Source organism: Lathyrus oleraceus, chromosome 3 (genome assembly GCF_024323335.1).
Source record: "Lathyrus oleraceus cultivar Zhongwan6 chromosome 3, CAAS_Psat_ZW6_1.0, whole genome shotgun sequence".
NCBI lineage: Eukaryota > Viridiplantae > Streptophyta > Magnoliopsida > Fabales > Fabaceae > Lathyrus > Lathyrus oleraceus.
In genome coordinates this window covers 492,060,944-492,075,246 of record NC_066581.1, presented here as the reverse complement: position 1 = coordinate 492,075,246, position 14,303 = coordinate 492,060,944, and positions in this window count along the sequence as shown.

Sequence of the window (14,303 nt, the reverse complement as noted above, 5' to 3'; positions counted from 1 at the left end):
CCCTTTTCGGGTTTTCAATCCACCGGGATACCCATTTTTGCCTAAGTTGCCTTTTCAGGTTTTCAACTTACCGGGTGTACAATCTTTTCATTTTCAATCCCTAATTTTTGCCCGAACCCTTTTTATTTTCTTGGTTCGTCGGGATGCCCATTTTTGCCTGGACTACTCTTTTTACTGTCCAGCGGGTCTATTTCATGCGAAGTATTTTTTAACTGCGTCTGAGTTCACCGGGGAAGTGAAGTCTTCACCATCCATCGTTGCAAGCATTAAGGCCCCACCATCAAAAACCTTAGTGACAATATACGGTCCCTCATAGTTAGGAGTCCACTTGCCCCTGTGATCTGTCTGAGGAGGAAGGATCCTTTTCAACACTAAATCTCCGACTTGGAAACAACGAGGACGCACTTTCTGATCAAAGGCTCTCTTCATCCGACTCTGATACAACTGCCCATGACAAATGGCTTCCATTCGCTTCTCTTCGATAAGACTCAACTCATTGAACCTTGTCCGAATCCATTCAGCTTCATCTAGCTTGACATCCAACAGGACTCTTAGAGAAGGAATCTCCACTTCAACAGGTAGGACTGCTTCCATACCATACACCAGGGAGTAAGGGGTTGCCCCGGTCGATGTACGTATTGAAGTGCGGTACCCATGCAAGGCGAAGGGTAGCATCTCATGCCAATCTCTGTACGTAACGACCATCTTCTGCACAATCTTCTTTATATTCTTATTTGCTGCCTCAACAACACCGTTCATCTTAGGACGATAAGGGGAAGAATTGTGATGCTGAATGTTGAAGTTCTGACACAACTCCTTCATCATTTTGTTATTGAGATTGGAACCATTATCAGTAATGATTCTTTCGGGAATCCCATAGCGACAGATGATTTCTTTCTTGATGAAACGGGCAACCATATGTCTGGTGACATTCACGAATGATGCTGCTTCGACCCACTTGGTGAAATAGTCGATGGCAACGAGGATGAAGCGATGCCCATTGGAAGCAGTCGGCTCAATCTTTCCAATCATGTCAATGCCCCACATCGCAAACGGCCACGGCGAAGACATCACATTCAGAGGATTCGGCGCTACATGCACCTTATCAGCATAAATCTGGCATTTATGGCACTTCCGAGCATACTTGAAACAATCTGATTTCATGGTCATCCAATAATAACCCGCTCTCAACAATTTCTTAGCCATTACATGTCCACCGGCATGAGTACCGAAGGAACCTTCATGAACTTCCTGCATTAACATGTCCGCCTCGTGTTTGTCCACGCATCTGAGCAAAACCATGTCGAAGTTCCTCTTATACAGTACATCGTCTTTGTTCAAGAAGAAACTGCCTGCCAATCTTCTCAAAGTCTTTCTGTCATTGTTGGATGCCCCTGCAGGGTACTCTTGATTCTTCAGAAAGCATTTGATGCCGTGATACCAGGGCTTGTCATCAACCATTAGTTCAGCGGCAAACACATACGTGGCCCTATCAAGGCGCATCACATCGATCCTAGGAGCATGATTCCACCGAACCACCTTGATCATGGAGGATAGAGTAGCAAGAGCATCTGCCATCTGGTTCTCATCACGAGGTATATGATACAGCTTTACTGTTGTGAAGAAAGTCAACAGTCTTCTCGTGTAATCTCTGTAGGGGACCAGAGTAGGCTGGAGAGTGTTCCAATCACCATTTACTTGATTGATCACTAGAGCTGAATCTCCGAAGATGTCCAGAGTCTTGATTCTCAAATCAATGGCCTGCTCAATACCCAAGATACAGGCCTCGTACTCAGCTTCATTATTGGTGCACTCGAAGGTCAGACGAGCGGTGAAAGGCATGTGGGCACCTTTCGGAGTGGTAATGACAGCACCAATTCCACTTCCTCTGGCATTGACGGCCCCATCAAATAACAAAGTCCACTTTTCGTCTGGATCAGGTCCCTCCCCAACAACTGGCTCTTCACAGTCTTTCATCTTGAGGAACATGATGTCTTCATCTGGAAAATCAAACTTCATCGGCTCGTAATCATCAATCGGCTGCTGAGCAAGATAGTCTGACAGAATACTCCCTTTGATGGCTTTCTGTGATGTATACTGGATATCATACTCTGTCAGTACCATTTGCCAACGAGCAACCTTTCCGGTGAGAGCTGGCTTCTCGAATATGTATTTGACTGGATCCATCTTGGAGATTAGTAAGGTTTTGTGAGACAGCATGTATTGTCTCAATCGCTTAGCAGCCCATGCAAGTGCACAACATGTCTTTTCAAGCATTGAGTATCTCGACTCGCAATCTGTGAACTTCTTACTCAAGTAGTAGATGGCATGCTCTTTCCTACCTGTCTCGTCGTCTTGACCGAGAACACAACCCATAGAATTGTCAAGTACTGTCAAATACATAATCAGCGGTTTCCCTGGGACTGGAGGCATGAGGATAGGGGGGTTCTGCAAATACTCTTTTATCTTTTCAAAAGCCCTTTGACAATCGTCATTCCATCTGATAGCCTGATCCTTCCTCAGCAATTTGAAAATTGGCTCACACGTGGTTGTTAGGTGAGAGATGAACCTTGCAATATAGTTCAACCTCCCTAAGAAACCACGGACTTGCTTCTCTGTTCTTGGCTCAGGCATTTCCTGTATTGCTTTCACTTTGTCAGGATCCACCTCAATCCCTTTTCCGCTAACAATAAAACCCAGTAGCTTCCCAGATTTCACCCCGAAAGTGCACTTGTTCGGATTAAGCCTCAGCTTGAATTTCCTTAACCGTTCAAACAATTTCTGCAGATTCACCAAATGTTCTTCTTCTGTCTGAGATTTGGCAATCATATCGTCCACATAAACCTCGATTTCATGATGAATCATATCATGGAACAAAGTCACCATAGCTCGTTGATATGTTGCCCCAGCGTTTTTCAGACCAAACGGCATCACCTTGTAGCAGAAGGTGCCCCATGGGGTTATGAAAGTTGTCTTCTCCATGTCTTCCGGTGCCATCTTGATTTGGTTATAGCCAGAGAAGCCATCCATGAAGGAGAATACCGAGAACTGAGCCGTATTATCCACCAAAACGTCGATGTGAGGTAATGGGAAATCATCTTTAGGACTGGCTCGGTTCAGGTCCCGGTAGTCAACACACATCCGTACCTTTCCATCCTTCTTAGGTACTGGAACGATATTTGCGACCCATGGCGGATAATTGGTAACCGCTAGAAACCCTGCATCCAACTGTTTTTGCATTTCTTCCTTTATCTTGACAGCCATCTCTGGTCTTGTTCTTATGAGCTTCTGCTTGACCGGAGGACAACCCTCTTTGAGAGATAAACGGTGTACCACAATGTCTGTGTCAAGCCCTGGCATATCCTGATAAGACCAAGCGAAAACGTCAACATACTCTTGCAGCAGTTCAATCAACCCCTTCTTCACATCATCTTCCAAAGCAACCCCTATCTTGATTTCTTTCTTGACGTCCTCGATGCCAAGATTAATCACTTCGGTAGACTCTTGATGCGGTTGAATGACCCTTTCCTCCTGTTTTAATAGCCTGGCAAGTTCTTCAGGGAGTTCACAGTCTTCATCACCCTCTTCTTCAGCTTGGAAGATTGGATTTTCGAAGTCGAAGCGAGCCATAGCAGAACTGTTATCAATAGGATCCGGTGATGTGCATCTGCATGAGTGATGGTATGTGCTTATGAGTGTGAACAGTGAGTGAAAACTAAACAAAACATTGCCAAATATTTTTATTCTTTTGAAATTTTGAAAACTGCAAAAATAGAAAGACAGTGAACAAGATTTTGAATGCAAAAGACGTCCTTCATTTATGATAAACAATGCAGGTATTCACATAGATGAGCCCTACAATGAGTCATTACGCTCTGGGCGGAACGTAAGACTTGGACATGCATGAATAAACAAAGAAAAATTACTCCTCTAGAAGAGTGACTTGGACAATCTCCTCGGAAGACCAATTGTTGATGACTTCACCAGGGATCCTCGGACGCACCCAGTTGTCGATGTCGCAATCACTATCTCCATTTTCATCGTTGATCGCAGAGATCTGGCCATATTGGATGACGCCAGCACTGGAGAAAGTAATCGGCCCCTGACTAGTCTGAAGTGCTGAAGTTGTAGAAGTCAGCGCTGGTTGATACCCAATCCCGAACTTGTCGTCTTTCATTGGTAACTCCAACAGACGTCCCCAACCGGGAGCAATACCTGAATCCACCAAGGCTTGCGCCTGCTTGTAAGATGAGATAGGGGCTCCTGCTTTAACCTCTTCCACCGGAGCTGCATCCTTGATCTGAACTGACTCAAAGGCCTGACAGAGAGTCTCGTGAATTTTACCTTCTACTTCTACATACTTGAAAGTAGACAGGTTACTTACCAGGATGTCCTCCTCACCACAGACGGTGATAATTCTTCCATTGACTGGGAACTTGATCTTCTGATGCAGAGTTGAGGAGACTGCCCCAACATTGTGGATCCAAGGACGACCCAGCAGGCAACTGTACGAGGGACTGATATCCATCACATAGAAGACAGTGTTGAAGGTTTGTGATCCAATCTAAATTGGCAATTCTACCTCTCCAAACACCGACCTCTTAGAACCATCGAAGGCTCTCACCATGAGATCGGAAGGTTTCAAGATCAAACCTTCTACTTCTAACCTTGACAGGGCTCTCTTGGGTAGCACATTGAGGGAGGAGCCTGTATCCACCAGAACATGTGACATCACAGTGTCTTTGCATTCCATTGAGATATGCAAAGCCTTGTTATGATTGCGTCCAGCTGGTGTTAAGTCAGAATCAGTAAAACCTAACTCGTTGCTTGCATGAACATTTGCAATGATCCCTTCTAGTTGGTTTACTGAGATCTCCTGAGGCACATATGCAGCATTAAGGACCTTCAGAAGTGCCTTCCTGTGTGCCTCTGAACACAACAGGAGTGAGAGAATGGATATCTTAGACGGCGTCTGAATCAACTGATCGACTACTTTGTAGTCGCTTTTCTTTATAATTCTTAAGAGCTCGTCCACATCATTCGAGAAAGTAAGTTCTGAGCCAGCCTGGGATGCAGAGGTACCCTCATTCACAACTTGTCTGCCTTTGGCCTTAGCCGCGGCATCCGCACTCTCAATTTGGGTAATGGGTGGCGAGAATAGTCTGCCACTCCTGGTGAATCGCCCGATTCCACCAACATTGTCCACTGCGGGACCTTCAGCTTCAAGTTCATACTTCTGACCCTCTTCTACCTTCAACGGTTGTTCCACCTCATGATCGTGTGTGTATACACTCCCCCCATAATGCCACGGAATGGCCCTTTCACTGGTGAAAGGTAAAGGACCAGGGGTTGTGATTGTCATAGCGGACGGTCGCACTGGTGGCACTGGTTGTGCTTCTGGCACACTGATCTGATTAGTCGGGTAGAAAATGGTGATAGTAGCGACATCATAGTCATACTCAGGAATCTCATTCATTGAAACAAAAACATCCGGAACATCGGAATCAAGTTCAGTTACATCAAAATCAGACACATTGTTTGGTATATCAGCAACAACATTTGAAAAATTAAATACATCAATGGGAATTACACAATCAGCAGGAACAACATCTGTGAATTCTTCAACAGCATCTTCAAACACCTCTTCAACTACCCCTTCAGCAACCTCTTTGACAGACAAGTCTTCAACTTGGAAGATACCATTGTCAAGCAAGACCTGGATACCCTGTTGCAGTTTCAAGCAACCCTTCCCCTGTGTAGCACAATCCAAACAACCCTTCCCACAACCGGGGAAAACATCGGCCTTCAGCAAGCATTCCTTAATTTCCAACAACGGAGTCTTCAACTTCAACACATCCTTAACGGACTTGGCTTCTTCTTCCATCATATTAACGTTTGCACCACCATGTTGTGGCATGGGATTGTTGACGACATTAGGAGCCGGTGCAAGGTTAATGGCCTTCGAATCTATGAGGTCCTGAGCTACGTGCTTAAAAGCTTTGCAGTTCTCAATATTGTGGCCAGGTGCCCCAGAGTGGAAGCTACACCTAGCGTTGGAATCGTAACCCATCGGAAGTCTACCAACAGGAGGAGCCAGAGTGCGTAACTGCACAAGTTGTAGCTGTTGAAGACTAGAAAGTAGCTGAGCGTACGACATTGGAAGAGTGTCGAAACGTCGGTCCATCATCCTCTGCCTCTGTTGATAGGCGGGTCTGTTACCTGGTTGTTGTTGTTGTTGATACTGAGTTTGCTGACGTTGTGGTTGTTGTTGTTGTAGTGGTGCTGCAGCTGGAATGGTCACAGCCGCAACATATGGTTGTTGATGATAATTCTGGAAACTGTTCCTTCTAACACCTCTGTTCTGATAGGAAGTCAACGAATTCACTCCCCCCTCTCTCTGCTTATGCCCTCCCATAAATGGCTTCTTTACTCCTGATGAAGATCCACCTCCATTGTGGCTCTTGTAGGTCTTCAGGTAATTCTCCACCCTCTCTCCGGTAGAGACCACATCAGCAAAGTTGGAGGCATTGCACCCCACCAGACGCTCCAGGTAAGGTCCAGGCAATGTATTCATGAACATGTTGGCCATTTCCTTTTCCAACATGGGAGGTTGAACACGGGAAGTTGTCTCCCTCCAACGATGAGCGTATTCCCTGAAGCACTCATTGCTTTTAAGATACAGGTTCTGGAGTTGAGTTCTGTCCGGGGTCATGTCTGCATTATACTGGTATTGCTTCACAAAAGCTTCCGCCAAATCCCTCCAGCAACGGATGTGGGCTCTATCCAACCTCATGTACCATTCCAGGGATGCCCCAGCTAGGCTGTTGTCGCAACCTGAAAAATACAGTGCGAAAAAAAACAACCGGCGAAAGAAAAAGACAGGAGAGTCGCCACCGTGCGTTATTTATCCCAAGGGAGGGAAAGGAAACGCTCGAAGTAAACCTGAAAAAGGAAAGGACAAGATGGGGTCTCGCAACCAAATCTTGGGTTCGGGAGTCGGTTATGCGAAGGGAAGGTATTAGCACCCCTACGCATCCGTAGTACTCTACGGGATCCACTTTTGTAGTTCTTGTCTAAAGGGTGTGGGTTTATCTTGTGCTGTTTGCCAAAAAAAAAAGGGGTTAAATGAAAATGACTCGCGCGGATGTCGCATCCACTGCATACGTATCTCATCTGAATATGAGAATCAGAGTCTTCGTAGCTCGACTGACCTATGGGTTGGGGGTAATTGTGCTCGCTAAGACATCGCGTCTTATGCCTACGTATCTCATCTGGAATGAGAATCAGAGCAAGTCGTAGTTCGGCTAACTACGGGGTTATGGATTGGGTTTTGGACGAACGACGTCACTACGCAATCTACCGGATGCTCGACCTTTGGAGACTTACTCGCCTGTAGTAGAAGGAGTAAATGTGTTGCTTTGGGTTTTAGGGTTTGGGATGCTCGAGGGCAAAAAGGCAGTCCTTGACGAAGGAACCGCGCTACCTGCAGGGATATGAATACAAAACACAAAACATGTATCTCAAAGTAAAATGCCACCAAGGGGCTCAAACATTGCCTCATATCGAGGTCTTCCAGCTAAGAAAGCGATAAAGTATGAGAAAGGGAAAAAATTACCACACGGATAAAGATACGAAGCTATAGCAGTTAAAGGGGCAAGAAACCCTGAAATGTCTCCAGCTGGACCGTCAAAGGAAATCAGTCAACACGAATAATCAGAATAAAACTCCAGGGGGTATCCCACAAATAAAGTGGGAAACCACGCGAGTGTCTCTGCGAAAGCCATGTGAGCCCTCACAAAACTCGACAAAGGGTTAGAGCAGCAGGATGAAATCAAGAGAAAACAATGCCATGGAAACACAAGACAGGTTAGAATAAACAAAATAGGGTAACCCAGAGTTGCCCCTAAATCAAAATGTAACCACATGAATAATTCCATCAAAATTCACAAAAGGCTCACAAAAAAAGTATCAAATTCACCCATAATACCTCATACATTTAGAGCATTCAAATAAAAGGCATAAAGATGATGGATATAGGGCAAACCTGATTGGAAAGCTTGATTGAAATTGAGTTGCACCCGTGAGGTTTACAAGTTGAGTTCCCTTCAGGGTTTGGAGGCCGCTCTGAGTTCTCTGTCAGGTCTTCTCTCACTATCTTTTTCCTCAGGGTTTTGTTCCAAGGAAACCTCAGAGTATTTTGCTTCTCTCCCTTTTTCTCAAGTGAATCTCCCAGTGTAACTCCAAGTGTAACTCCTCTACTGAAACTTCAGTATTTATAGACTGATTTTCGTGGGTAGTGGGCTCAAATGAGGGAGACCCAAGTCCAAAATAATTTGTTATATTTTATTTATTTATTTTATTTATTTATTTAATTAATTAATTTATTTTTTTTTTCGTTTTTCTTTTTCGTTTTTTTTTTTAAAGGAAAAATGAAGGGTAAATTTTGGGATATTACAGCTGCCCCTATTCAATCAACTGGAGACCCGGAAGGAAGATGACAGCTGCTTTCGTGCTTTCGAGGTATCAAGGGATTGAATACAATAAAAGCCCAAAAATTTGCACTGAAGTGAAGTGAAGTAATAATGTCTGTCAGAATCGGCAAAGAGGTGGTCTTGAAAGAAGAATCCGTCTGGTACGGTGAAAGTCAGTCTGAATATCGAAAAAAGAATGTTAAACTGGATACCAAAATAAATGGTAACACAGAAATAACCATGGCCTGAATGCCGCTCATCAGTCTGAATACTGGAAAGGATTTCGATCTGAACATCGGAAAATGGGCCTGAATGCCACAAGTCGCATCGACCTGAACGTCGGAAACTTCTTCGATCTGAACATCGGAAAATTGGCCTGAATGCCACAAGTCGCATCGACCTGAACGTCGGAAACTTCTTCGATCTGAACATCGGAAAGACTTGGCCTGAATGCCACTTCGATCTGAATATCGGAAAAACTGGCCTGAATGCCACTTTGATCTGAATATCGGAACATTGGCCTGAATGCCACTTCGGTCTGGATACCGAAAAACTGGCCTGAATGCCACTTCGGTCTGAATATCGGAACACTAGCCTGAATGCCACTTCGGTCTGGATACTGGAAAAACTGGCCTGAATGCCACTTCGGTCTGGATACCGGAAAACTGGCCTGAATGCCACTTCGGTCTGGATACCGGAAAACTGGCCTGAATGCCACAAGTTGCATCGACCTGAACGTCGGAAACTTCTTCGATCTGAACATCGGAAAACTTCATGTCTGTCAGCATTGGCAGAAATAGGGAATGATAATAGAGGCGGCGCATGGGCCAATGACACTTGCTGGGGATAACAAAGGTAAGTCATGAACAATCTTCAGTCTGAGTACTGGAAACAACTTCTAGCTTATCACTTGGGATACCGAGAATGTTTTATGCTTACATGCGTATGTTTGAATTTTTCAATGGCGTAATGCTCCATGAAAATGGAAATGCTACGCGATTTGGAAGGATGCAATGCAATATGATTCTACATGCAGGGATGCGAAATGCTGGGTAGAATGCCAAGCCGAGGCAATGGGATCTGCTGGGGAAATGATTACCATCCTCTGGGCTCTGGCCAGGCTGCTGGAGATACACACCACAATGAACTCTGTGGGGAGATGACTAGCCATGCGGTGTTCTGGCCATACCGAGACTCTGATCGGGAAAAGAATGGCATTGGAAGCCTGCTGCTGAGGAAAGCTACAATGGTTCTGGCAACCACGATTTGCGAGAGATGACTCAGCAGGGGGAGCAAACACTGATACGGTACCGAGGTTCTGCTTCAAGAAAAGAAACCATGGATCTTGCATTGGGATTATCGATCTGGCATCGAACTCTAAGGAGCAGCCACTTCTGCTGGGAAGATACAGTCTGACATTGTCAACTCCGCTGGGGAGTGTATGTCCTGAAACAACCGCTTGGGGAAGTGCGGTGGTGAGAAACTGCTGGGGATTGAAGAATCCAACGCTCTGATCAGCTCTGCAGGGATAAGACACCGAATTTGTCTGTTGGTGACTTCACTGAGGAAGATATTCACGATCATCTGCAGGGAATTTTAAGGAAATGCCCCGAGGGTATCTGTTCTGAATAGACGATCCAAAGCACTTTAAAATTTACAGCAATTTTAAATGTTTATTAAGCATGTACCTGTAAAGCCCTTATGTGTCATGATGCGATGTTTATCAAAAATTCGGACGTCATTTTTGCAAACAAAACAGTAAAATGAAAATGAAAACAGAGATATACTGAATAACATGATTTTATTGATTGAATGGCCTCTGAATAGGCATTTACATCAGGAAGCAATCCCTGGAGAGAGGTAATCGCACAAAAGATAAAAACAGAAATTAATCTAATGGCAATGTGAAATGGATTTCTATTGGGTTCCAATTCTGCTATGACTTGCTCGTCTTCAAGATCCTCCAGATAATCAGCCTTCTGAAAGAGTGATTGAACTGTTTCCTATCCTTCAAAAATTTCCAGTCATTGGCACGAGATGAGATTCAGAACTACTCAGAACGCAGTCATTCGCTTAATCCCTAACTTTTGCCTGGATCTCCCTTTTCGGGTTTTTAATCCACCGGGATACCCATTTTTGCCTAAGTTGCCTTTTCAGGTTTTCAACTTACCGGGTGTACAATCTTTTTTTTATTTTTGTCCCTAATTTTTGCCCGAACCCTTCCATTTTCTTGGTTCGCCGGGACGCCCATTTTTGCCTGGACTACTCTTTTTTACTGTCCAGCGGGTCTATTTTATGCGAAGTATTTTTTAACTGCGTCTGAGTTCACAGGGGAAGTGAAGTTTTCACCATCCATAGTTGCAAGCATTAAGGCCCCACCATCAAAAACCTTGGTGACAATATACGGTCCATCATAGTTAGGAGTCCACTTGCCCCTGTGATCTGTCTGAGGAGGAAGGGTCCTTTTCAACACTAAATCTCCGACTTGGAAATAACGAGGACGCACCTTCTGATCAAAAGCTCTCTTCATCCGACTCTGATACAACTGCCCATGACAAATGGCTGCCATTCGCTTCTCTTCGATAAGACTCAACTCATTGAACCTTGTCCGAATCCATTCAACTTCGTCTAGCTTGACATCCAACAAGACTCTTAGAGAAGGAATCTCCACTTCAACAGGTAGGACTGCTTCCATACCATACACAAGGGAGTAAGGGGTTGCCCCGGTCGATGTACGTACTGAAGTGCGGTACCCGTGCAAGGCGAAAGGTAGCATCTCATGCCAATCTCTGTACGTGACGACCATCTTCTGCACAATCTTCTTTATGTTCTTATTTGCCGCCTCAACAGCGCCGTTCATCTTAGGGCGGTAAGGGGAAGAATTGTGATGCTGAATGTTGAAGTTCTGACACAACTCCTTCATCATTTTGTTGTTGAGATTAGAACCATTATCAGTAATGATTCTTTCGGGAATCCCATAGTGACAAATGATTTCTTTCTTGATGAAACGGGCAACCACATGTCTGGTGACATTCGCGAACGACGCTGCCTCGACCCACTTGGTGAAATAGTCGATGGCAACAAGGATGAAGCGATGCCCATTGGAAGCAGTCGGCTCAATCTTTCCAATCATGTCAATGCCCCACATGGCAAACGGCCACGGCGAAGACATCACATTCAGAGGATTCGGCGGTACATGCACCTTATCAGCATAAATCTGGCATTTATGACACTTCCGAGCATACTTGAAACAATCTGATTCCATGGTCATCCAATAATAACCCGCTCTCAACAATTTCTTAGCCATTGCATGTCCACCGGCATGAGTACCGAAAGAACCTTCATGAACTTCCTGCATTAACATGTCCGCCTCGTGTCTGTCCACGCATCTGAGCAAAACCATGTCGAAGTTCCTCTTATACAACACATCGTCTTTGTTCAAGAAGAAACTGCCTGCCAATCTTCTCAAAGTCTTTCTGTCATTGTTGGATGCCCCTGCAGGGTACTCTTGATTCTTCAGAAAGCACTTGATATCGTGATACCAGGGCTTGTCATCGACTACTAGTTCAGCAGCAAACACATGCGCGGCCCTGTCAAGGCGCATCACATCGATCCTGGGAGCATGGTTCCAACGAAGTACCTTGATCATGGAGGATAGAGTAGCAAGTGCGTCTGCCATCTGGTTCTCATCACGAGGTATATGATACAATTTTACTGTTGTGAAGAAAGTCAACAGTCTTCTCGTGTAATCTCTGTAGGGGACCAGAGTGGGCTGGAGAGTATTCCAATCACCATTCACTTGATTAATCACCAGAGCTGAATCTCCGAAGATGTCCAGAGTCTTGATTCTCAGATCAATGGCTTGCTCAATGCCCAAGATACAAGCCTCGTACTCAGCTTCATTATTGGTGCACTCGAAAGTCAGACGAGCGGTGAAAGGCATGTGGGCACCTTTCGGAGTTGTGATGACAGCGCCAATTCCACTTCCTCTAGCATTGACAACCCCATCAAACAACAAAGTCCACTTTTCGTTTGGATCAGGTCCCTCCTGAACAACTGGCTCTTCACAGTCTTTCATCTTGAGGAACATGATGTCTTCATCTGGAAAATCAAACTTCATCGGCTCATAATCATCAATCGGCTGCTGAGCAAGATAGTCTGACAGAATACTCCCTTTGATGGCCTTCTGTGACGTGTACTGAATATCATACTCTGTTAAAATCATTTTCCAACGAGCGACCCTTCCGGTGAGAGCTTGCTTCTCGAATATGTATTTCACTGGATCCATCTTAGAAATCAACAAGGTAGTATGGTTCAACATATACTGCCTCAGTCGGCGAGCAGCCCAGGCCAAAGCACAGCAAGTTTTCTCAAGCTGCGAATATTTGACTTCACAGTCGGTAAACTTTTTGCTAAGGTAGTATATGGCATGCTCTTTTCGACCAGACTCGTCATGCTGTCCCAATACACACCCCATCGAGTTCTCAGTCACTGATAGGTACATTATCAGAGGTCTCCCAGGAACTGGAGGTATAAGGATCGGAGGTTTCTGTAGATACTCTTTTATCTTCTCGAAAGCCCTTTAACAATCTTCATTCCACCTGATAGCCTGATCTTTCCTCAGCAATTTGAAAATTGGCTCACACGTGGTTGTTAGGTGGGAGATGAACCTTGCAATGTAGTTCAACCTCCCTAAGAAACTACGGACTTGCTTCTCCGTTCTTGGCTCTGGCATTTCCTGTATCGCTTTTACTTTGTCGGGATCCACCTCAATCCCTTTTCCGCTAACAATAAAACCAAGCAATTTTCCCGATCTCACCCCGAAAGTGCACTTGTTCGGATTAAGTCTCAGTTTGAATTTCCTCAAACGCTCAAACAGATTCTACAAATTCAACAAATGTTCTTCTTCTGTCTGAGATTTGGCAATCATATCATCAACATAAACCTCGATTTTATGATGAATCATATCATGGAACAGAGTTACCATAGCTCGTTGATATGTTGCTCCGGCATTTTTCAGACCAAACGACATCACCTTGTAGCAGAAGGTGCCCCATGGGGTTATGAAAGTTGTCTTTTCCATGTCCTCTGGTGCCATCTTGATTTGGTTATAGCCAGAAAAGCCATCCATGAAGGAGAATACCGAGAACTGAGCTGTATTATCCACCAAAACGTCGATGTGAGGTAATGGGAAATCATCTTTAGGGCTAGCTCTGTTCAGATCCCGGTAGTCGACACACATCCGTACCTTTCCGTCCTTTTTAGGTACTGGGACGATGTTCGCAACCCACGGCGGATAATTGGTGACTGCTAGAAACCCTGCATCCAACTGCTTTTGCACTTCTTCCTTTATCTTGACAGCCATCTCTGGTCTTGTTCTTCTGAGCTTCTGCTTGACCGGAGGACAACCTTCTTTGAGAGGCAAGCGGTGTACCACGATGTCTGTGTCCAGCCCAGGCATGTCCTGATAAGACCAGGCGAAGATGTCAACGTATTCTTGCAGCAATTCAATCAGCCCTTTCTTCACATTATCTTCCAAAGCAGCCCCTATTTTGATTTCTCTCTTGGCGTCTTCGGTGCCGAGATTAATCACTTCAACAGACTCTTGATGCGGTTGAATAACCCTTTCCTCTTGTTTCAATAACCTGGTAAGTTCTTCAGGGAGTTCACAATCTTCATCATCCTCTTCTTCAGCTTGAAAGATTGGATTTTCAAAGTCGAAGCGAGCCATAGCAGAACCGTTATCAATAGGATCCGGTGATGTGCATCTGCATGAGTGATGGTATGTGCTTATGAGTGTGAACAAGAAGTGAAAACTAAACAAAACATTGC